This window comes from Bombus fervidus, chromosome 14 (genome assembly GCF_041682495.2).
Source record: "Bombus fervidus isolate BK054 chromosome 14, iyBomFerv1, whole genome shotgun sequence".
Classification (NCBI taxonomy): domain Eukaryota; kingdom Metazoa; phylum Arthropoda; class Insecta; order Hymenoptera; family Apidae; genus Bombus; species Bombus fervidus.
Window position 1 is genome coordinate 8,047,155 of NC_091530.1, and position 26,357 is coordinate 8,073,511.

At 43.4% G+C, this 26,357-nt stretch overlaps 1 protein-coding gene across 1 annotated transcript in view; it reads left to right on the top strand.

Moving 5' to 3' along the window:
* The first annotated feature begins 8,925 nt into the window (after window positions 1–8,925).
* Window positions 8,926–26,357, top strand: part of LOC139994251 (uncharacterized) — a 179,553-nt gene continuing 162,121 nt past the window's right edge. The window contains exons 1-3 of the mRNA XM_072016711.1: window positions 8,926–9,449; window positions 17,954–18,306; window positions 25,000–25,201. The gene's annotated coding sequence lies outside the window, so the exon portion shown is untranslated. The remainder of the gene's footprint in view (window positions 9,450–17,953; window positions 18,307–24,999; window positions 25,202–26,357) is intronic.

Sequence of the window (26,357 nt, forward strand, 5' to 3'; positions counted from 1 at the left end):
AATCGCAAATCAGCCTTATGATAATTCTTGCAATACTCTGCCAAACATCAGCTTGCACTATCTCTACAGCCACTGTAAAAGTAATTAATACTCTTTCGTATTTCTTTCGCAAAACCATCACCTTCTTTCTCATTAATGACACACGCGTGTCGTCGTCGATCATTGCAACGAGATTCTACGCGGTATATGCGCTACGCTATCGGTCTCGAACGCGTCATAACATCAAGTCTCCGTTCCGTAGATTTCCGAATTATTCGTTAGTGTGCGCGTGTAGAAAATACAATGAAAAAATTTCTTCTCAAAGAAGGAACGTCCGTGAATCGAGTCTGTGGATGTTTCAGTTTTCAAGGATATTGTCGCGTTATGAACGCTTTAAACGACGCGTGTTCAGCTTTGCTCGTTGCCGTAGCTGTCGGCGTAGGATCGAATGAATCTACGGAGACGCGAGGGCGATTAAAGAATGCGTCGTCGCTGATGGTTTCCGGTGGTTGTTTGCGTCGATATCGCGTGTCATCGGGCCTATCAGAAATTGATCAGAACGCGGGCCACGCGCGCAGGGATGCGCAGCCGTTGGGAAATCCGAGCCGACCTGCTGCCTCTGCTGGTTTAATTAATTTATCGCGGCCAGACGATGTCCCGTTGATTCGACTCGACGTTCATTATAGATATCCTAGCGGACGTTACATCGATGTTCGCGCCTTATCTTCTGGGAACCGTTTCCGTTTAAGCTCGGAATAATTTCCCCGGAATCGTAAACCGCGTTCCTCCATTTCCGCTTTTATCACTTTCATACCTTTTTCATAATACGCTCGAGCTCCTTCCGCGAAGAAACTGTTGTCGGTTTTGGACAGTCGATTCGTTTTCCATCGTCCTCGTTCCCTTCTTATTCATCGCTTACAAGTTTGATTGTTCGCGTGAAAAATTACTGCGCGCTTTCGGGATTTTATTAGTAGAATCTCGTATCTCGATGATCGTTCGTTTTCCATTCGTCTGGTATCTTCACGAAGAATATCATAGGAGAATATCGTTAAAAATCGCTGGTATCGATACGCGAGTCGATGCATTGAGATCGGAAATTCACAAAACCTTGTGCGCGCTTGCAGAACACGTTTTTCCCCTCTCTTCTTTTCTCGTTTCCTTTCCTTATCTTTCGTTTCCTATCGTGTCTCGCGTTTCACTCACCTCTACACTTCTACTACTTTTTCCCTTCTTTGTATCTTTATCGTCGCAGCGCATAATCGCAGAGAATATCGTAGATGATTGTACGACAAATAAATATTATAACAAGCGATCACTCGTGTTCTAACGTGAATTTCTCACGCGTATATGAGATAAGAGAATAAATAATCAAAGTAAATGTCCGTTCGATTATATTACTCTCAGAATTTCTGTCCGCTATATTCCTACAGTATATTCTTTCTGTCCGTCTCGTAAGAAAAGAATTCCAGCGTAGCAGTGTCGGTTTCCGGTATTCTATTAACGCGACTCCAGACCCAGCCGATTCTGCCTCCCTGAGAATTACACCTTCCACTATGCCGGTTCTTCTCGCCATTTTTTCCATGCTTCTTCCGTCTCCTCCACTGCCTCCTCTTCCGGCAGGTTTCTTCACGGCGAAATTACGTTCTGCGGGGGCCACGAAATCTCATTTCCGGGGGCCAGGGTGTTATTCTATTTTCCGGCGTGTCTTCGTGCGCTAGCGTCAACGAGTTTTGCGATTCGGCCCGCGGAATAATCCCACAGAGAAAATGCGAAACGTTGTCGCAATAAAGGGCCACAGACGTAAACGAGCCACGGTTCTAAGGAGGAGAGGGGAGGCGGGTTGAAACGAGGATGGTTCTTCCTCTTTTACCTTGCAAACAAGCTCGTTTCCAATCCCCGAAACGCCACTGTTACGACCGCCGGCGAGCTTAAACCAACGCCGCGCTCTTCTTTTCTCTTGAATATTCCACCAGCGTTCGGCCAAACTGGCCAATCAAACTCGGTGGCTTTAGTGGTGTTGTTCGGGTAGAGGCATTGCCGCTCTTGATATGTGCGAATACTTGGCACGCGGGTGTCGGAAACGTGTGATTTCGGTCGTTTTCTTGGCCGAATGGGATCGTTCGCGCGCTCGATTCGTATTTGGATTATGACTATTTTCCGATTTTATCGCAGCTTTGGAGTTTGTTTATGGAGTATTATTCAACGAGTGGATACTTTCCTCGATCGTATTCAGCGTCGTCAACTATTTCGCTGACTCGACATTCTTTCGTTGCTCGAGTTTCCTTTCGTTTTCATTTTTTCCCAATTACCAGCTTATCCCCCTTTCGTTACTTTAACTATTTATCGAAATAACGTACGCGCGTGTCTTGGTTATTGCCAGAGGGACACTAAGAGACAAGTATCGCTTTTATCCTCCGTATGAGGATAAACGCGATGCGTATGTGTATGCGTAGATGCGTGGAATTTTATGTCGATGAGGGAACAAATGAAGACGAAGCGTTAGTGGGATAAAGGAAACGAACGGCATCACGCAACAACGTATATTCGTGTATTATTTCTTATTGAGAGAAAGAATCCAATGTACGATGAAAGAATACGATGAAAGCTTCAACATTCGTCCCGAAGTTTATCTCGTACTTGTCTCTTGATTATTTAAGAAAACAGAGACACGCGCGAAACGACACCTTCCATGTGAATATTCCGACACAATGAGGACCACGTCGAAATTAAAGAGAGAAGTGGAGAGAAGACAAAGGCGCTCGGTTCACGGACCACTTAACCGACAGTTGTTTCGCACGACGAATCCATCGAAGCGGCGAGTATAAATTAGGTCAGTCGGACCGGCCGCTCTGCGTTCGAATTTCATTTATTAGTCGATCGAGACTATCGATCGAGTTGAGATTAATCAACCGCCAACGTATTCAATTAATTGCCAGTCGATATCCCGAGCAGAGGAATTCCAACTAGGGGAATTTTTAAAGCAGGAACAGAGATTCGATAGGGAAAAATTGGGTTCGACGTTTGAATAGTGGTAGCTTTAACTTTTAATTATAGAATTTTCTTTCGGCAAATTTCCACTACGATAGAGAATTTGAGTCGTAATAATTGTTCGCGCACGTCGGACATATCACGGAGTAGTACTATTTACTTGTAGTAGCGAGAAGTCTTAATCGTTGGTTGGAAAATTTCTCCACTTATGTATATTACACGTCGATAAAGTACCGTCAGCATCGATCATGGCGTTAATTAGAAATTTCTCTCTCGTACGACATGTCATCGAACTATGCTGCTTAAACTAATACTACCGCTGTACTAATTTTACTTAAGAATTTGAATCAGGAATCTATATTACAGATGCAGCAGAAAGTCTTAATCGTTTCCATTTTTTCACATTACACATCGATGATATCGCTTACGTTAAAGTATCAAAGTTGTACCGATCGTTGTATCAATTAAAAATGTCCTTCCTGCCTCAGATACCACGGAGTTATACTACTTGAAGCATTTGGATCAGCGAATTAAAGAGCCTATAGCTATCATCGGCCAGATCTTTCCTATCGACGGATAAGTTACAGAGCTATAGTATTGACATTCGAGAGTCAATCTGTTGATACCTCCCATTTATCTCGGACAGAATGGACATAATACTTGGTAGCTACTCGTAGACGTGCCTGAGGGTGCCAACAATCGGTGACCCAATAAACCAACCCAATAAACCTTCTACTTTCATCCCACGATAAACTTCTTACCGTTCTTCATCGCGAATGAACTGGCGGATATTATAGGGCTACTCTGCTAGACTCCCTGTAGACTCTTCCGGGAACTATTCTCGTCTCGTATTATCATCTGCACAAAGAAACTTAGCAACAGTTCAAATCAAACGAGAACTAGGTGGAATTTATCATCGACCTGTACTACTTACTTACTTCTTACTACGTGAAGATGAGAAGATAACTAGGCAAAAGTATATGGGTCTGATGGGTTATTTCTGATAAATCCAATACTATCGTAAAGTGTCGCATTTATAATTCCATCTGTTGGAACGAAATTTTAATTAATGCTCGATTAGTTGAACTTTCGCTGGTCTAATTCGCTTACCTGAACGCGACCTCCTATTATACGAACGAAGATAATAAATAGCGAGGAAAATTGGTCGCTGTGAACTCCGATTACGACGTACGAATATAACCTATTTATCCCGCGGCAAGTTCGGATAAATAAAATTCTACCGTATACACACTGAAACACGAAAGTATTTGAACGTTTGCCGTACTTTATGTCCATATTGTATGTGCCGTATGAAACATTAATTAGTAAAATTGAATTAACTTCGCGACGAGACGATCACGATGATATCGATAAAATTCGGAACCAAGCAACGCGTGACGATCAGCAATAGAAGACGCTATTTTCTTGCTCCTCTGCCCGCGAGCCAATTTCTCGTCTCCCAACGGTATTTAAAACGCGCATTATCCCGAAAATCGTACTAGTATGCACACACGTGCGAATAGCTCGTCGATTCAAAAAAGATCCTCTCGTTAGGCCGGTGATCATCTCGAAATCGTCTTTTTTTATCGCGTTCCTCGGCCGCTTTTCACTCTGTCCCATTCTTGGCCGGACGGGGAACAGGGTTAAAGAGCGGAAGGAAGGTCCATTCACGGTCGTAACGGCGGAAAATCTCGGCTTCGGCACGGGGCCAGGGGCGAAGTGGCCAGAAGAAGCGGGGGGAGAGCGGTGAAACGAGCTGGAACCGTGGGAACGCGCGACTTTAAGTTCCGACGGAGGCTCGAGCTTTCGACGAACGAAAGTGAAAGCTATCCTCCGCCTCTTTCTCTTCTGCCTCTGACTCCTCTGTCCTTTCACCGGCTCGCGCCGCGATCGCGCCGGGGACATGCATTTCGAAGAAGGTCGACGGATGCCTCGAGACCGTGCAATCTCCTTTGGGGAATGCACTTGATTTTCTTTCATCAGCCAGTTCTCTTGGCTATCCACCGAAAGGGGAAGGTGGTCTTAACGAACAAGAGGTCGACGGCCTCGGAAGTTTCTTATTCGTCGTGCCGGACAACTTTCGAATTAGGTGGATTTCTTTATTTGCCAGCGAACTTACCATGAATAGGGGATGCTGAATTTTTCGAGATTTTATTGAGCGCCCAGTGGTCGTTTCACGAACCGTCTCCTTAAAGAGACGACGGGGAGATATTCCGCTCGTTTTAGAAGATCGTTTGATGCTCGATTCGATATACAGTGGATATACAGTACACTTGTCGACGTCTTTTATGAATATATATGAATGCGTTATACGAAACAGTTTGAGATTTTGTTAGTACTGTTGTGCCACCTAATTGAATTGATTCTGGAAATGTATGCGAATGTTGTAAGTATTTAAGTACGAGTATATTTTTCCTAGAGATCGTACAAGTATGTAAACTGGCAATCATCCATGATATTAAGGAGTTTCTGTATTCGGTGGAAATATTTTTAATACTTGTTATCACACTTAAGACGATTAGTTCGTAGACTAATATTTTTTATTAAATATAAGTCTCCAGTAAATATCTTCAGCTTAGATTCAAATATATTTACCATAAATATATTTGCCAATATAATGTTGGCAGTCGCGTGGCATAGCGTCGATGAAATATCCAATCGTTTTATGTTTATTACACGCACAATGTGCGCGTAGAAATTTTCTCCGGTAAATGTGCGGCGAAATGTTCTCACATTTCCTGTTCGCCGTTCTCTATTATCTCTGTACGATTTAATTTAATACGATTATTTGCTATAATAAATCGAGTAACTTTAAATCACATATTATTCGAAGAAATATATGTCCATCTCGATTTTCGGTTTTTCTAGCGGTGAAATTTTCAACGAGATAATACGTTCCCGTCTGAACATTTGCGAAATAATATTTCGCTGTATTTATTTATACGTATGTGTGCGTGTGTGTATCTGTTTAAAAATCGCAGAAAATAGCGGCGAAATCTGCAACGAAAACGTACAGCAACCTGCGAATATAATATCGCTACGCACACGTGGCTAAAATCAATTAATAAACCCGTTTGGTTCACACCTGCGACTCGCGGCGGTTGCAAGCGCCCGCACGCGACTCGCCCTCGCGAATTCACGGGCTGTTTATCCTGGCACGGTGGAAAGTGTAATATTCATATTAATACGGACAGTCTATTAGCCGGCTGTCGATACCGTTAATTAATGGCAGAACGGCTGGCCGTGATTTAGAGCCGGCAGATCTTTTTTCTTTAGTTATATCGCTGGGGAAACGTGGTCGCGATTTTTGCTGCCGTTACTTCCCATCGGATTGCTGTAGAATCGCGTCTGCGATCGATTTCAGACTTCGTCCGGCTTGTTTTTACTTTCCGTTTTTCCCCAGATCTGCTCCCGGCCGACCGATTCTTTAATAACTTCCGTACATTATCTCGCGAGCTTTCCGCGGCACCGTTTACAGTCTAAACAAAGAGGCGCGATTGAAATTTGTAGGAAAATAGCGCGTTTGGTTTTTCACTGTCATTATTATATTTCTAGCTTATAGATATCGTAACAGGGGTTGAGCATATTATTGTATTTTTCGGTGCGGTAGTTTAAAATTGAAACGAGCGATTATCGGTGAAATTTGTGGCGGAAGCGATAGCAGGGAGAAACGAATTAATCGTTGAACGTGTTAAATAAAAAAAACTCGAGTAAATGTTTAAAAAACGGGGCAGGGTGGAAACGATCGATTACGCATGAAACGTAGACGCGCGACTGTAATGTGCGAGCGAGCAGGACGCGCGGATCGTTTGACGGATGACAGGATGATTCGCATGATACGCGGACAAATCTGTTCTTACACGTTGGAAGATTCGATGCGATCAGAGCTTCGTTTTTAAAGCGAAGTATCGCGCGTTTCAGATCGCTTTTCTGGAGAGCCGATCTAATAGTTTCGCGCCGGAAGAGGAACATTGACGCGAACCGACCAGCACTGGCTAAACGAAGTAGCAAGTAAGTTTTCTTTGCGAGTTTCAAACACCGAGCGCCGCGGATCCAAATCCGATTAACGTTGTTATTTCAAAGCGGCTATTTCGTGCTTAATTGAAAGCAAAGACGTTTCGTTTCGAATCGAAAATTATTCGCAAACTTATTCGCTATCGTTCTATAACCTCCAACTATATATATAACTTCTGTAACCTATTGAAAATTCGCTATGGCATTTCCGATAAAAGTTCATCGTACCAGGTTCGCAGAAAAGTTTGCAACGCTAATTGAAAATAATATACGCTACGCGACGCATACATACGTCGTTGGCTGGATCGATGTGTAAGAAAATCTACGCATTTAAGCAATTTCGAATTTTTCTTCAAAAAGACTACGAACGTTTGTTCCAGCTTTTTTGATAAGAGCCAATCCGTGAATTATTTTGAAATAAATATTATTCGTCTTTATTTGTTCCATTCGCGATACAACATATGCTACTAGTATTCGCAAAATTTAAACGATCGCCATTTTACAGTCGGGCATTACAAAATTGAAAATTTTGCACAACCGTTTAAGCATCTCGTCCGAAATTTCGTCGAAATGCCCTGTAAACATCGGTGTCTCGATTAATCGATTCCTATGATGACAAGAAGTTGAATAAGTTGGAGAAAATTTCGGCAGTTCTCAGAGTTCGAACAATCGCCATTTTATAGCGGTAATTGGACATCCTTCGAACATCTCTGTTTACCGTAAACAAAATCGATGCATCTCCCCCGCCTTGTCTCTTTGTCGTATGAAACACATGCCGCTTCTCAAAAGAATTCCACGTGGATTTCTTCACTTCGCACGCAGTGGTTTGCGCTGCCCAACGAGCAAAACGCGCCACGTTTGTTCACCGATTTGTTTGTATTTGCTACATGAAATAATCAAATAGCTGTACAAACAGTTGGCATATTCTTGCATCTATTGATTTTAATTCACCACTTTTGTTGGGTCTACAAGGAAATCGTTGTTTCAACGGTCGTTGCCTATAAATTCAAGTGTTTCCATGTAGTTATTCTGTTTAAATGGTATTTGCTGGCCAACTGATAATTTTTCTGACCGCATAGATCTTTTCTCCACCGGTGTTGCGTCTGCCTTTCTTGCGTTATCTTCATCTGAAATTTACTGTCATAACTATGCCCTTTCGCCTCTATTTTGCTCTACTATTTTCCCAACTGACTGTATCTAAAACCACCAGTCCTTGTAAATGCATGTATCGTAACGTAATGTATCGTAACTCGCTCGGTACATAAATAAGCAAATAAGATCAAGAATGCATTACCATGTCTGCTACCGCCAAACCTGCGAAATTTCCTGGAAATCCCTCGGAAACACCGATGTCTCGATTAATCAATTTCTATCGCGACACCCTAACCGCCCTCGTGCTCCTCGTCCGCGACTTCGCAAAGAACCCTTAACCCCCGACGGCCCGACCACCCTTCTATGGTTCTCCCATCGGAGTGGGGTTGACCATCGTTGAATTTCGGTTCGGCAGGCATGTTGACAGCGTGTAGCGGAGCGGAGCTCGTCGCTGGATGCTGTGGTGGCCCGTGCGCGCACTAATCAATATGGAGGGGAGCGCGTTCGAAACTGGTAGGGGTTGCTTTCGCCCTACCGCGCACCACTTTCCCGGCCGTGTCGCTTCGATTCTTCCTCCTAACCATTTGCAGCCGTTCGCCTATACTCGAAAAATATCATCGTCGACTATAGAAACACGACCGACATACGAGGGCAGAGGTAAGAAAAATTGTATTTTCGGGAAAGCAACGCGCGAAGAGACAAGACGAAAGGTGCTCTGTGCGGGAAGCAGACCTCGCACGCTCGCGGTTCGTGCGTACAGGGTTGACGGAGAGATGGAAGGAACACGGAAGGGGTGGAAGTGCGCGCAGCTGGGGCCGGAGAGCGCGATCCGCTCAGTAGGTATCGCGACGTGCTGCCGGCCGTAGCGCGCACTCTCCGGCCCTGACTCGAACTGGGTCACAAGCCCTCGGACGAGGCAGCGAACCTGTTCGCTCCGACCGGAGCACACCGGAGCCAGTTGCGCGCCACAGAACACGCCGACCTCACGCGACGCCGTTCTCTCTAATTGACTTTACCCATCTGTTTCTCTCACTCACGCTCTTTATCTGTGTCTCTCTGTCTCTCTGCCTCTTTCTCTTGCTCTATCTCTCGTTCCAATACGATCGCGCAATTTTCGACGCGTCGTACACGCTTCTACGGAGTTTCGTGACCGTACGTACTCGTTGGATATCTAGGACGTACATATCACGCAAGGATACACGCGTGTATGTATGCGCGTACACGTATACCGGAGGACGTGGCGTCCTAGGGAGGATCTGCAAGGGCGATCTGAAGATCGTTTGGATCGCAACGAGGATCATCGGGGTTGTTGGGAGAAGTCGATGGAGAGGAGACTCGGCTTTGGATGAGACCAGCTTGCGGAGGAATTGGGGTTGGTAGGTTTTACGCGGACAACCGGGCTATTCGTTAAGTGTTCGTAGTATTAGTCCGTGCTTCGGAGCGCCTGGACATCTTGCGAGGAATTAGCATTATCGTTAAACGTACGCCGTGTATATGGCGATACGGGTGGTTTGGTAGTGGGGTGAACGAAGGATCGAATGGTGAGCGTGGTCAAGGACGTTCGTGGAACTTGGCTAGAGTTTTACGCAGTTAGAGACTGGCCGTGGAAGTTCGGCTCATCCTTGGCATTTCGAAACATCCTTGACGTTCGGGAAACGGGGTGAATCGGGTTGACTGATTCTTGGGGTGAGCGAGGGCTTTTAGTTGCGAGACTGGTCAAGGACGTCTGGCGCGTAGATGGTCTCTTGGTGACGCAAGTTCGGAGAAGTCTCCGGTGGCCTTCGCGTTCGACTTTAAACGCGTGTTTCTCAACGCTATTCCTAAAGTGACGTAAATTCGTTCCACATCGGACGGAAATAGTCCGTTAGAAATTTCGAGACGTGTCCAGAGTTCTGCGAAATTGGAGCACGACCCTAACACGGGTTTCGAGCGTTTGGTCGAGAACGTTTAGTCGGCGATTTCTCGGAAAGTTTGAAGTTGGGAAGTCGATCGAGAGATTGGAATCGCTGACACGTTCGAAACGGCAACAGAATCGAGAAGTCAAGGCGAGTCAAAGGAAACGTCGTGCCGGGTGGATCGATGGATTCTTTGTGAGTTCGTTCGAGAAACGCGTGTTCTTTGATCGAGTTGAAAAGCACGAGCAAGAGCGCGACGATCGTACGAGCCGCTTTCCACGCTCGTAACGCCACCGAAACGAACAGTTCCGATTCTTCAAAGAGGGTCTCGTACATCCACTTAAACTTCACGCGATTTTTCACGCGCAGAAAAATAGCGCGCGCATTTTTCCTTTCTTTCTTTAACGTTTTCTTCGCCACCTTTCCGCCAGTGCTGTGATAATTATCTGGAATAACGTTCTCGAAACCTCACGCTTTTCACCTCTTACGTTTTATGAATTTTTCCCCAAGTGTCGTGCCAATTCTTCCAGAAACGACTCCTTCACGCACACGTTTTTCATCTTTGTGAATTATGTTTTATGAGTTTCTCTCCAAGTGTCATACCAACTCTTCCAGGAACGAGTCTCTACCCTTGAAAAGAAGGAAACTACGTTCCCTACTATCCCTTCACAACTGTCAAAGGGATCATCGTGGAACCTACTTCGTTCGAATCTTTACTCGAAAATCGTTCGTAGAATCCCTTTTATCTTTTTCAAACTTTTACCGCACAAGCCTGCCGATTAACACGGCGTTCCTCTTGTCACGTTTTCCACCGAAAAAACCTCTCTGCGCTCGTCAACCGCGTTACTTCCAACGTTCGTCCTCGAGCGTGCCACTTGTTCATCGGTCAAAAGTCCCTGTTTCTTCTACCCTTGTAACCGTCATCGCGTAGTTTCGACTAATAGGTCGCCATGCCGTCGGGACGCCGAGATTTCACGGTATTAAAAACGATACCGCCGCGGAAATTCGAGCAATCTGTCTGATGGAAGGCCGCAGTTGACAAACTACTTTCAATCAACGTCAGAATATGCCGCGGTACATTTTCAGATTGCCCGTTTCTTCCGCGCTTCGCGTCTTTTTACAACGAACGCGAGCTAGCTTCTTCTCCTTTCTTTTCGTCTATTTTCCTTTCGTCCTCGTCCTCTACTTTCGCCTCTTTGCCCTTTTATCTCGACGTGTTTGTCGTTTCGCTTCGCGAGAATCGTCGCCCACGCTCGCTGTCCGAGTATCTCGCGTGTCCAGAACAGAGTGTCAGGAGGTCATCCGTGACTTTCGGCTCTTTCGTCCGCTGTTCTCGGGGATCTCGTGATTAATGTACCTGGAGAAGGTCGGTAGACGAGCATCTTGGCTTTTGAATCGACCGAGGGAGAGTTAGGTTTGAGTTATCGGTGCACCTTTTCGCTTGGCTTTCCAGGAGGTCCAATTTATTGCCGCGTGTCTCGTTTTGTTTGCCTCCGAGCGAATCGTTCGATACCTTTTCCGAATAATTGCCGGAAGATTTTCGATTCTAAGGTATTCGTTGTTTCATCATTTCGTTTCGTGTGTTCGAACGGTGAACGGGTATATAGTCCATTGGTCTGTTTAACAAATAAGAAATGGGAGCGACTTGAAAGAATATTGTATTTCTTAGGTTTTCGTATTTATCATATTTATAACGACAGTATCTCGAATTTTAAGTAGCACGAGTGCTTGGCTTTCGAAACGATCCAATTATTCTCGTGTGTATCGCTTTCTGTTCCTTCGATATCGAGTCGTTCGATATTTTTTCGAATAATTGATGAAACTGAATTTTAGTTTCCGAGTTTCTCGACTTTGGTTTTCGCGTGTTTAAACGACGAACGAGTAGCCGTTGCTAAATAAAGTGAAATTTGTTAACATTTTCCAATAAATATAACGAACGAGTGTTCTCACATTTATAACCGACGATACACGCCCTACGTTTCATCGTTTTATTCCACGTGCTTTAATGGTAAACGAGTAGCCCTTTGACTTATTTTCTAACAAATGACAGCTCTTCGAAATAATGGGTATCTCGAATTTGAAGCATCGCAAATGCCAACCGTTCGCGGATTTTGTCCCGTTGCGTTACGTAATATCTTGTAGAAGCGGATCGAGCGAATAAAATATCTGGCAGGAAATATAAAGTCGTCGACTGTTTGAAGTAGAACATCTCGGCGGAAGGTGCTTTAACATTTGCTTTTTATCCGCTGAAAGCAACTAAGCGTTCTACGTTATTTGATCATAGTCGTGGAATCATTAGCGACAAATGCACATAGACGGGATAAAATTGCGAAAGACCATGATCGTTATAAAGGTTCGTTTCTCTGTAACTGTACGTGGAAAGGTTTCATAAAGGTAGGATCATAATCGTGGTAAATCGCCGGTCTTTTCGCTGGATATCTCTGAAGCGATCGGATATTTTCAAGAACTGCGCAAAATGGTTTATGCTTGGTGCAGTTGTTACGCACGGGGATGGTTGCTCGTATTTATTGGGTGTCGCAGGTACCGTGTTGTTTAATCGTCGCCAACGTCCGTGAATGGCGACGAGCACAAAGAGCCGAGGTACTCCTGGGTCAGTGTACTCGTGTAAACAGCCTCCATCACGCTGCAAGGCGGTAGTATAGCGTTCCATTCAGACGAACGAATACAACTTGCACGGTATTGTTGAAAGTGTTTCTATCTGTAAATTGTAATGGAAGTTCCTAATGAAAAGGGAGCTCTCGCTGCGACTCATTCTTTACGCACGGTTCGCTATCACAATTTTTCCGACGGTTCTTTATCTCCGATTTCATTTTATTCCGCGTTCCATTTTCGATATTTTTGTCACTCTGTTTATGCCGGGTCGTCGTTTAATGCTGCTACGACCCTCCAATTTTCGTATTTCAATCTTGCTGTTATTTCAGCAAAAGGAATTTTTAATATTTGAAAAAAAAAAAAAAAAAAAAGAAAAGGAAACGTATAACGCAAGTTTGACGTATTAATTAAAATATGACTCTTCTTTTGTTTATATTTTGTGCAGATCGAAGTTACTTCGTAAAGTTAGAAAGATGTAATTGAGTGAAAAATGGCCGACAGAAGGGAGCAAGGTCGAGATCGATCGAACGTCGTTCATTTACGCGGTGTCCTTTCGAGTGACGTGGAAAAATTTGAAATATCGCTGTAAGATAATCGTAGGTTTGTTCGAAAGCGTTGCGTTGGCCAAAGAAGGGGCTCGTTTTGTCTCAGACTCGATCGATAATTTAATCTTCGGGATTAAATTATTCCATCAATCTTTTTACACTTTCCAATTTGTCGCCAATAAATTTAACAATGGCGTAATCCTGCGACGCAGACGAGTATCCCGAGAAAGTTATACGATCCTTCTTAAATCTTCCGAATTTCCAGAGAAAGAGAGGTTTATCTTCGACTAAATCGATAACTTAATCTTCCAGATTGAATTATCCCGCCGAGCCCTGTACATTTTTCAGATGTATCGTCGATAAATTTAAAAAAGGTCGCATAATGCCGCAACTTTTCCCGGTATCGTCTGGAAAAGGGCGTAGGCCTCGGAATCTCCTTTCTGTTCCAACGGAAACTTTAACTTTAATCTTCGAAATTAAATTATTCCATTAATCTGCTCGCGCTTTCGTAAGGCTATAGGACTGCGGCGGCGTTTTATACGTGTTGCGTGTTACGAGACACGCGTGTTACACGTCGTGTCTTCTCCGCCCAAGTAGGAACTGTGTGCTTTAACGCGGCTGTCTACACAGACGCAAGGAACGCTGGCTGTCGCGCGTTGTACGCGGAAAACGAAGCGCGTTGACAATACGATGCACTGTTTAGTATCGGTGTGTGACACGCGCGTAAACTGCTCATCCAGCCAAGACGTTACTTCGGTTGAGAAAACGCGATGTGCAATACGCGGCGTATAAAACGCCCGTGTATTTCTAGCCTCGTGTACAAAATTGTCATGCTCGATTTAAAAATTCAAGCGAGACCTTCTCGACCAACGCCTCCGACTCTTCGGCTGCAATTCTCGAACGCTCGTTCGAAAACTCGTGTTTCGCGAAATACGATTCACAGTAGCTGCGAAAGCTATTTGGGCGCCGTTGTATTTATTACGTACCATCCATGTACGAATCGATCGAGTGCAAATATATCAAGTTTCGTATCGTTTGTTAGTCTTATTTAAATATGGCAACGAAAATGAAACGTGGAAGCGGTTAAAAAACGATTCGATGGAAAACAGGGCTATGCGCAAATACTTTTTTGCGGTGAAACGTAAAATCGTATAGAGTGTAGAAATTGTGTTGTAAAAAAAAAAAAAAAGAAAAAAATACAAGTAGAATGTAAAGGAAAGCGTGTGAAACGAGAGAAAAAATCGCTGATCTGGTCTGACGAAGGGAAGTTGTCCTTCGACGATGGCAAGCAGGTCAAGTGTGCTCGTCCCGGAGATGACCTTCACGGGTGCAGGATGCAGAATTCTTTCCGCACTGCGCACCCTCGTTCCCTCTTGCTCGGTCTTGAGAACGTTCTTCCTCTTTGCAAACGTGCTAGACAACCACGAGAAGCCGCGTTTCTCTTGACCTTTCACCCGCGGAATCTTCTCTTCCCTCCTTTCTTCCCCTCGTCTTCTTCTCCTAAGTCTACATTGGTCTCGTTCGGGGTGGAGCGGTACAACTATCGACTTGCAACTTCCTGGACTCCGGGGCAACTTTTCCGTCCCGGTTCCACATTGGCCTCGTTGCTCTTCCATCCGACCTAATTTTTTCTTTCCGCGCCTCTTTCGCGCGGGTATTCGTCTTTTGGTAAACTGGTTCGCTCTTCGTTTTGGGCTGCGTTAGGACATTTTTTGGCATTCGGGAGCACTGACCTTTGAGGAATTTCAACGGAGAATGGAAGTCAGTGGAGTGTACTTCCTTAGGTGATGATAGGTCGGAAAGTAGAACAGGCTCTGAAAATGAGTTGGTAGAAAGAATACGATCGAGGAAGATCCGTTCTTTGTCTTTTTCGTCGAATTCCAGATATAGTGGGCGATGAAATAACAAACTATAGTCTCCACGATTCACTTTTTTTTTTTTACAAAAATATAACAAACAGAAGAACGTGAAGAAAGAAGTTCCCGAGGGATCAAAATCGGAAGCTCGATGAAGTTGCAGATGGAATATTCGGATGTTTTATTACAAAGCACGAGGAAACTCCAAATCGTTCTTCGATTCTTTCGGAATTCTGTCCAAAAATAAACGGGACATATGAACGGAATAAAGAATTACTTCCTACAATCGGCGCATTTCTTGAAAGGAAGATAACGAGTAAAGAAAGAAGAAGGAAGAATTTTCTAAGAAACAAAAATCATAAGCTCGTGGGAATTTTCCATCGAGCGTTGTCCAAGGGGCGTAGAAACTCCAAATCTATCCCTTCTCCGATTCTTTTGGAATTCCAGCCAGAAATAGAAGGCTATGAAATTTCCTCGATCGATGTATTTCTTGAGAAAGAGAAAAGAAATGACAAGCAGAAAAAGAAGAAGAAAGAAGCTTCTGAGAAAAATCAGACGCTCGTGGAAATTTTCCATCGAACGTTCTCCAAGCGCCGAAGAAACTCCAAATCTCAGCTTTTCTTGATTTCTTTGAAATTCTCACCAGAAACAGCAACGACTAGTTTCTATAATATATCACGTATTTCTCGACCAAAAGCAAAATAACAAGCAGAAGAAGGAAAGGGAAGAAGTTTATAAACTCGAGAAGGACGTCGCACGTGGGAATTTTCCATGGAGTATCTTCCAAGGGACGAAGAAACTCCATTGGAAACGTTTGAAAGATCGTTTCGTCGGTCCAGCGACGAAGGAAACGAAAGTGGTCCGAGCGACGGTGGGAGGAACGGAAACGGTCGCGTTCGTTTCGCGCTCCGGCCACTTGACGGTCGTTGATCAAAAGCGAACGCTCGAGAATTTCTCAAGGAGGGTTGTTCTTTGAAGCTGGAATTCCTTCGAGATCGCTCGGCCGTTTGTCTTTGACAATAATCACCGGTTTCCAGCACTCGACTGTCCTGTTTTTCAAGCGCGATACTCCCTCGTCGAAAAGAACGTTCTCTCACAGTCGATGCTCTCTTTTCCTCCCCCCTTTTTTTTCCTCTCGCGTCTTTTCACGGCTACTAAGAAAATTCCTTTCGTTCTTTCGACGCGGTGAGAGATTCGTCAATTTTTTTTTTTTTTTTTTTACGAATCTTTACGAACTTGGGAAGACAACAGTGCCGCGACGTTAATTCGTGTTAGAAAATTAAGTCGCATTCGATAACGCGTTGTGTCGCTGGTGATTAGGTCGTAGAAAATGGGACGCAGAAACGAAGAAAGATAAACGAAAAATGTTTGCAAGAAGCAAGAGAAAAGTGGAGAGGAATGATAGACGGAACGGCCGTAAAATCACTGCTGATGGTTAATTCATAGAGCGTGGCATGTATAAAGCGAAATAAAAGTAACGGGAGGCGGGGATAATGCGAGTGTTGCATGAAAAATATTTCTGCGCAGCAATAGAAACAGGGGAGAGTATGGTGGATAAAATGATAGTGGTATAAAGGATGCAAGAACTGCGACGAAATAATAGCGATTCAAAGAAAAATCCTGCGGGAAAGTTGTGTCTTTATAAAAAACGAGCAGCGATTTATAGCGAAATGGCGGTAACATGAAGAAGGTGTTCTACAATCTGGATAAGTAAACCGACGATATTGTGCGATAACTTATACAAAAACTACTGTGTATCGTATTCATCGAGCGTATAAAAGATGAGACTGTGGAAGTTAAAGGCAGTTTTAAACGAACGACTGTATAAAAGATCTCTGAGAAAACATTTTTAGAAGACAGATTCGTATTAAGATCTTTTGCAAAGGTCGAGCGTCAAGGACGAATTATTCGCAGGCAAACTCGATTAGTCGGTGTCCTTGTTTCCACGACCGAGGTTGACGCGGTCGAGGACGAACGACGACCCTTCTCGGACCAACCCCTCACTGACCCCTTTTGTCTCTCCAATTCTTCTCCGTCTAACGTCATCTTGCGGTTTGGCCACGAAATTGGGACGAATTCTAGGATTCCAGCAATGTAAAATGTGTTGTTCGGCCTTACTGCGTAATATAAATCGCAGTGTTCGCTGTTTACGGTAGAAACGAACCAAGGAGATTGTCGATGGTTTCAAATTTTCAATCGAGTCTGCAAACTTTCTCCTCCGCGATTTTTAAGCTTTCGTAGACGGTGTTAATTGGATCGTTTCTTACGGTTAGAGAAAAATGCCAGGCAAATTAATTTCAGTCAGAGTGATTTTAATGCTCGTGTAAATAGTATAACACGGTTAGGGTCGAAAAACGTAGCGGCGCGTTGAAAACGAGGGAACCTTCGTTTAACTGAATAATAAAATTCAAGGTTCCGCATTCCGGAACACCGATCCCTGTTTTTTCCCGAGTTTCGTCAACTACCGTTAATGGGAATCGAGGATAAGAACTTTCATCGGGCGGCCAGAGATTTCTCTGACTAAATTAAAAAGAAAATACGTATAAAATAACGTCGCTATTTCTCCGGAAATTAAATATTCCGGCGTAAGTGGTTCTCGCTCACTGTTTTAATTCTGCCGCGCCAAGAAGTCCGTTAACACGGTGGAAATAAACCGCTTTCGAGATGAAAATTCTTCCCTCGTTGCTGGTGGAAAAGGAAGGAAGAAAAGGGAAAGGAAGGAAGAAAAATTGTGGAAGGTTTTTGCTCACCGCAAATCTTGTCTCTGGTTCTTGGAAACTCTTCGAAAACAGCCGTCAGTCGATAGGAAAGCGAGCATTTCCACTTTCCTCCCGCTAACGACTATCCTCGGCTGACGCACGCTGAAGAAGCAAGTTCAGCCCGCGTCCTTGACCCACTCGCGTGTTTAACGATCGCCGAATCGGAGCCAGCCTAAAAAAAGGAAATTAATTAGAACACGGTCGCGTTCCAGAGGAAAGGGGCCGCGAGAGAGGAATTAAAGGGAGAATCGATCGGTTTCCAAGGGATCTGCGAGCACGCGAATTTCCAGCGAAACGACATGGCCCACGAGTACAGGGATTATCGCGACGACTCGTAATCGACAGTTCTACTTTTTCCTGTTAATAACTGGGTGAATCTTGTGGCGGAATAAAGTCGCCGAGGTTGGTGATTAAAACCGAAAGATGAGAAATTTGAACACCTAAAAAGCTGGGCCACGGCTTTTGGGATTAATCGATCGCGAGCTATGACGTTGTGTCGTGTGCATTTGTGACGTGTTTTGGATTTTCGAGGAATTCTGCAACCACGTCGCCGGGATCTACGCAGGTGAGCTTGCACAACAAGTACGTAATATTTTGAATGAAATTTCCTTCGATTCGCGCATAGTATGGATGGAGTAGAATCGCGACTTTGCGATTAAAAAACTTTATTCCAACTATACACGATGCTCCGTGAGAAATTGGAGAAAACTCATCCGAGAACAATCTAATCAGCGCCAAGTTCTCAAAGTGGTAAATTACTTGAAATAACGCCGATTACCTAAGAACTCTAGTTACGTGAAATTTTAGTTGCGAACTGATTCGAACTGGTCGAAGTTGGAACTCGTAGAGAATTTTCAAATAAAAATCATCGCGATTAAACTTCATTCGTGTCATTACTTTCGCTAATTGATCTGTCCCTGATGAGTCAAACTGGGACAATGGTGAAACATCGATGAAACGAAAAGATAAATAATTGATTTTTCACTTTGTCGTTTACGTACATTCGCGATAAGTCTCCTTCGGGGATAGCGAATTTCAATCGCACGTATTCCACTTCCCAATGCTTCCATCTTACCGTTCTTAGCTCTGAAGAGAAAACAAAGAGAATAACGAAGAAAAGGCGTCTCTTCTTCTCTTCTTCAAACTCTGATATTCAAAGCTGTACGTGTCTAGCTGAATTCTGAGAGGATTGTACAATGAACGCATAATCGTCGAGCAACGATTACAAAGCGATGGAACTGATAAGAGTAATGTACGTCGGATCGAACAAACTTTGTAATCTCTCCTGTAACAAATATCATCGCACCTTTTTATCGCATGTTTCACCATTCACAGCATTAAATTCCATGTTAGAAAAATAAAAGTCACAAAGTCTCGGATCGATCTTTCCATAAAAGGAGATCTTCTACGCGAAAAACGTGTTGAATTGACACGAGGGTTAAACTTCGACTTGCTGGAATTTCAAAGTTGGCGAACGACTCGTAGGAATCGATCGAGATAGTAGCGCATTCTTAACAGCGTTCTTATCACTTTTGTCCGCGTTAAATCACAGATAGCGGACTAATCTCGTAGATTCGCGTGCTCGTAAAGCAAGAAACGCTCGCAATATCAGATTTTCCGCGGATTCCCTTGGATCTAGTCGATGGAACGCGTCGTTGGCAGTGTTCTTAGAGAAAAGGAGAATCGATGGAGAAGTCGGTGTAATCTGGATCGTTTAGTTGCGAGGCGAAACCACGTCCGCTCTGTTTCCCCGGATTTTTAAAGTTCGCTCGATACCTCCGCGCCCCGTCTAGGGTTATTTGCACGCTAGACGAGCGGCAATCCGGATGGAAAATTAATTTACCTTCAAAGAGAGGACAAAGGAGCCGGAGTTGGCTCGCCGAGACCGAGTCGCTTCTCTATCGGTTCTCTCGATACGCGACCGATCGAGATTATTCCGAGCACTCGAATCGGAGCCTTGCCATTTTCTAAGGAAGATTCGTGATACCCGTTTGAGAGAATAGTCGGAATGAAAGGTCGAGATGCTTCGTTGAAAATGTTTCGGACGAGTCGACATTTTTAACGTTAGCATTTTTTTCGACTTAATACAACGTAGTCAGGATTAACGAAGGTGCTCACGAAGTATTCGAATTAGACCTTAATTAACCCCGTTGATTGTCTAGACACAATTACTCCAAGTTTGCCTTCATAAAGAAACTTAATTTTACTGCCGCGTATTACGACCTCGCTAATTCCCAACAAATTGATTTTAATTACCTTCTAACCCTACGATATCATAAAAACATTTCTCCGCGATTTTCGCCAAAGTTCCTTTCCGACGACCTGCCAAAACGTTCAAGGAACGAACTTTATGTCATTTCATATTTTTAACAAAAATTCCATCGAATCAACTGGATGTTATCAACGAAAATTGCAACGAGTAAGCTCTGTATTTCTAACGTAAAATGTGTAACGTATTAACTGTACGCTTTTACCGAAAATAGCAAACGAATCGACTTTATGCTTGAAACACAAAAATTACGACTGATCCCCGGTCGCTGTTTGCTCTCGAAAGAAAAGAAGAGAAGAAAAAACAAATCTTTATTTTCCGATGCTGGTAAGCAGAGCAGAAGAATAGAAGTACATCGAGCATTCCGTCTGCCGTTTTTTTTTTTCGGACACGATGGAGGTTGCGACGATTCTCAAAGCCGGAGCGTAACCACTAGCCGTAAATTGGCACACCCCCGAGAATAAGACCTCGAATTTATCTCGTGGAATAACCGCGGACACAGAAATAGCACGATCATTCGGCCCACGGTCGCCTCGTCGAGTTTCTTTTCTTTCTCGTGACACCCGAAGGAATTTCATTACGCCGTGCCGCTCATTCCTGCTGACCGAAACAACGCTGCGCCGATTTCCTCGACACTTTTCTACCAAAACTTTGCCTCCTTATCGTGGCAGCTATGTTTGTGTATTTTTGAGAACGGTCGGCTGATTTTTATCTCGAGTCTGGTCCAATAGCGTTTATTTGAAAACGATTTTATGAAGTTAAGTTTCTGTACGTTTCTAGACGCGTTCCTCTTTCCGATATCTTAATATAATAACTGCAAATTTCTGGATATATCGGACGCTTTCAATTTGTTATTTTCAATCTCCATTTCCTGTACCGACAGTGGCGAACAGAAACTTTCTACGTATATGTATGTCGGAGATGAAGGGACGCCGGAGCCTTTCCTTCGGAATATTTGGGAAGGTCCCCGATACTTTAGTCCAGACTTTTTATTATAGTCGTTCTTAAACAATAAAACTGAGAAATAGCTGTTTATGAGTTAAGTCAATTACGATTATCCGAGATGTATGACAGTGGGCTTGGGCTCGAAGTGACATAATGGGTCACTGAACGTAGCCACGATCACGGGAGGGACGTGTACCTAACAGAGGTATAAAGTAATTAAATAACTCTCCTTAAAAACAGGGATTGACCCGAGGAATACGAAGAGGAGTATATAAGGACAGTTCCACTTGAACCGAGGTGCAATCCGATAAGTTCGACTAGCCCAGTGAACACGTACATCGAGTTCCTAATCGCGATCGTCATCCCGTTGACCGTGTATTCGTTATCGAACCTAAATTCATCGTAATAGATATCACGATCACTTAATCATCGATATCATTTGTTAACTTTCGTAACACATTCTCATAAATAAAATTCATCTAGTATAAGACAACTATGGACAACTCGCAGCAAGTCTCATTACACGCCCCTTTTCCAAAGATGATCCGACGTGTATATATACAAAACGTTTCAAAATTTCACAAATACCACAACGAGGTACGACTATCCTCATATTTTGGTAATCCTGCATTGATGAAATTTGAAACGGATCTGTAAATGTATATGCAAGTTGCAAAATATTTATCGCAAGCATACACCTCGCAGAGATCATCAAGGTATTTGAACAGTCAATCATTTGCTGTATAAGTTACGATATGTAACCATCAGATCATCTTTAATACGAATTGTACGTTTAAAGCTACTATTCATGCTGTATACTAATTTTTCACCGAGTTTATGCTTGCTAAAAATGTCTCGCAACTTTTATATACATTTTCGGATTGGTTTCAAATTTCACTGTCATAATCACGATAGTTGTATCCAGTTTCCTATAATGTACGTAATGTATTCATCAACCCTTTCGCTTCGACAGTTCAGTCCACCGAAGTACTGTCACTGAACGGAAACGCGCGTCAGGAATACGCACAATGTGCGTGGTTGCTGTATATACGTTTTCCTAAGTCTTAAATAATAACTCTGCTGAATAAAACAATCTCCGCTATAATATGATAAGTATAATTTACATCGTTAATATGAAAAGGCTTACAAAATCACAAGTAATATAGGCATTTATATATTTACAAGACTTTACGATAAAATGGTTAATATAATTAATTATGAAACGCAAATTAGTAAATATATTAATATGCAAAGACTAGCAATGATATATTTTGAAACAAGGATCTATACATAAGCCAGCACTGCGATCTTTACACTCGTATCGTGATTAGGATCTTTCATCATTTTTACTACAAACGACACTTAAGAAGCGATTGATCCAATATATCGATAAGATCAACAGAAAATGTTCCCCGGATAACGAAAAAATACATTATTGACTACAGATTGCACTTGTGTATGCATCATTGGGATGCCGAATATATTAGGTGCCGGACCCAGAAGTCGCCTATAAACGGCGATCGAAGCGAAAGGATTAAAAAAACAGTCTGCGGCAAACGTTCTAATATTTTCGCGAATCATCGTATTTTTCACCATCGGAATTTTCTGTGATTATTTCCGACCATCTACTTTTCGATAAATTACGGCAATGGTTCGGGTTCGTGACAATGTAAATTTACCGAGAAGCATAATATTCCCTGACATGGACTATTGTGATTTGTTTACTTTCAGCCGAATGTATTAATCGATCTAATAGGATCTCGTCGAAATCCGGATGCGCTAATCTCGTCTAACACCGAAACGTAATTATTCTGTTTCGACACAACCTACTATGTGTAATTACCTAAACGTTTCAACTCCCTTTAATCCGAGACTAACAACTTAATCGTTCTAATTTTAATTTGACGTAGCTCGAAGCTAATCCACTTTTAACACGCCAAATCATCTTCGCTAACTGTAACGTCAGAGCTATAATAATAATAACTGGATATATTCCTATAATATTAGAAATAAGCCTAATCAGTGGTAGATAAACAATTCTAGCTAGTTCAGAGCTCGATTATAATTTCCTTCGTTGTAGTTTCATAGATTTTACTGCTCGCGTGACTCTATGAAAATTGAACTTTCTTTCCAGCTCTACATTCCCACACGAACCAGACACGCTTAATCCACCTAGATTCTGTTAATTTAAAATTTAAAGTTCTCGACTATCGACTGTGTGCCACAAAACGCAGCGCGTTTCAACGCTGGATACTGTACGGTACACGGATTACAAAATTCCTACGATGCTAAATAGAAATATTTGAACATCTTTTTGTATAGCAACATTGTTGATTAAATAAATCGATCGATGTTCATATTTAGATTTAATTGAGCTCCGTTACTTCCATTAAAAACGTTTGTTTCGATTTAAAGAAACGCTCAACTTTTTGTTTTTGCGGTAGAAATAGCTTGGCAACAAATTTAACGCGGTTGTCTTTTTTCTTCCGCTAACAGTGGAACGTGCTACTTTTCGCGACGGATTACCGAAACGTGCTGGTTTTCGCAGCGAAAAAGCGCAACGTGCTACTCCTTGTCGCTATAAATGAAAACATGCTACTTTTCAAGTGCAAACTCGGAAACCGCTGGCTCTCGCCGTTACAAAGTCCGCTGGTCTTCGTAATACAAACGAATCGGGTCGTTTTTCGCGACGTAAGCAACTATAACGCTTAAACGCTCCAATTTAAACACGCGGATCGATTCTAATTCTCTAGAATCTCCGTTACACCGTCGTTTACTAGCCACGCGTGAATTCCATAAAGGTTTAATCTTCGTTTGAATTCCAAATCAGTCGTGCGGTTGCGTGTTGGCGGGATCGGGACCGCGTTAACGGGGTTCGTTCTCCGGAAACGCGATTCGCGCGAACGAGCAGTGAGCTATTGCGTAACGCTACCGTCGTTACGTCCGCCATTAACTTACGTCCAGGCTATTCCACGAAACAATGTATTTAGCTTAAAAGCTTCCAACGACCATTTTAATCGGAGGAACACGAAACTGGGTGGCGCCCAACGTTTATCGCGGATAAAAATTGGCCAACGACACGAAAAGAACGAAAGTAGGGTAATTTGAATAAAATCGAGATCCGTGACAGCGATTAACGCCACTTTATCGAATATTCGTCTATTTTGCTCCGCGTTTCTTTCGTTTTCGAAACACCGTTGCCGTAATGTCGTTGACGGATACGTGAATCGACGTTTTTCATTTTGCGAACGTTGAGAACGGCGAGACGCGAGTCGACGTTTCCCATTTTATTTGATTCGATACGTTTCCGAAAAACGCGCGTCAGATTCGCTTTGTTTCAAAGTATACCGTCAACAACGTGTTAATGATGACTTTGATGTCGGAATTCTGAACTCTGATCAAATTGAAATTTTATTGCAGTTTCACAGTATCGATCATGACGTGCAAATGAGAATTCATGGATATGGAGTGGCGATCGAGGAGTGGCAGGTCGAACGTTTTATCCGAACTCTATTAGTATCGATAACGAGGGAGTAGTGATTCTTCAAACGTAACGCGAGAATCGATGTATACATGGTATCGTGTGGAGATTGAGCCGAGCGTGACAAGTGTTGCATACGTGATGTCATTAAAGTTGTAGGATGTCACGTAGCACGAACAGCATGATCGAAAAGCGAGAATCGTCGAAGAACAGGCAAAGAATCGGAATTAACATTTTCGAAATCCATTCTATATCTTCTACAGTAGTTTCATTTTATATCCAACGAATAAAATCCTAATATTCTTATAGAGTTAGCAACGTTTCATTTCCATTCGAAACATTCGCCGATGTATTCGACAATTTTGAAGATATTCACGGAGAACAATTTAAATGGAACACCACCACTGCGTGCCATTGTATCACCATTGTAATTCTATTGTTCGGATGTATAATACCGGGCGGCGTGTATAGTCGTATTCTATAACAGCTATTCGAGCCAAGTCAGCGCATAACGAAAGAGTTAGAAGCGCTTACGATAACCGATCGTTTTCCCTTCTTTACAGACAGTGTTTCATGTTCCTGAAATCGTCGATAGATCGTTGGTGCGCGGTGTTGCGATCGAATCGGGATCGCCAGTGATCGTGAAGTTTGAAAGCTGCTGGCCGAGCGTGTGGCTGGTAGGGCGAGGAGCCCGATCGACCAAGGATCGTTCGAACGAGGGTGTCCCTTTCACCGGAACAACGGTGCTGATCCTCGGCATGAAGGGTAAGTCCTTTGAAATCCTATTCACACGATAGAAACGCTATTCCTCCTCTTTTTCCCAAACGTGAAATATCTCTATCGTCGCCTTCCTCGTTCGCGAGCTTGTCTCTCGAATTTCGAGCAAGCAAAAGCTTATCTCTGACCCTTGACGATGCGAAGAAGCAACCTGATGCGAACGCAGAGATCGAATACAGGAGTAGATAAAAAAGAATATCTAAATTGAGCTAGAACCGCCTTTGAATACTATTACGCGTAACACCAATGGTGGCCAATCGGAAGGGAATTCGATTGCTACCATTGGACGAGATAGCAGATTAGTAGCGTAAAATTCACGCAATTTCTAGCAATTTCACATTTACTGCATCTCGTCCCACGATATCAACGACAAATGTCGTTCCGATCGGCCACCGGTGTTTTTCGAAAGTGCTCGTATTTTCATGATATTCAATGAGAGCGTTAATGACGGAAGCGCAAAAAATTTCCGAAATCAACGTTGGCGAACGATGGCTGGTGGTTAGGACAGCGCGTAACAGCTGTTTTGCATAACCTAATTAGTCAGCGAGCCGCACACGCTGGCCGGAATTAAAATTGGAGCCCGACCGGGTAGCACCGCCTCTCTCAGCATCGTTCCCTTCGACCTTTTCCGGTAGACTGGCTGAGAGAACTCTCGAGAATAGAATTTGTTACGTCGCCATCTGGCGTCGGACCATTTGCCTACCTTTCCACGCGGTTCTACGGGGAAATACCCCAAGACGTTATACGATGGCATAGCAACTAGGTTGGACATGGGAACGCACCGAAGGTTTCCACGAATGGTAACGATATTTCTCTTGGAAAGTCGTACTTTGCAGAGATATTCGAGCGTTAGTGAAACGTAAAATCGCGAACCGACTCGATCGAACGACCTTCGACCTCTGGAGTAACGTAAATCCGACGGCTAGCGCGAATAGAATCCTCCGGAGGGCTATTCGCCGACGAATTTGATTGCTATCACCCGAATTCTCTTTATGAAACATTCCAAACGGCGTGGTCGAAGCGAAGAAGGATTTTCGCGAATGAAAAGGATCGCACGGCAGAAGGAAGGAAATTGGTGGACCACGGCTGGATGAAATCGGCAGGACAGAGATTAATCTCGCGATTAACAGAGCCGGTCGTCCGG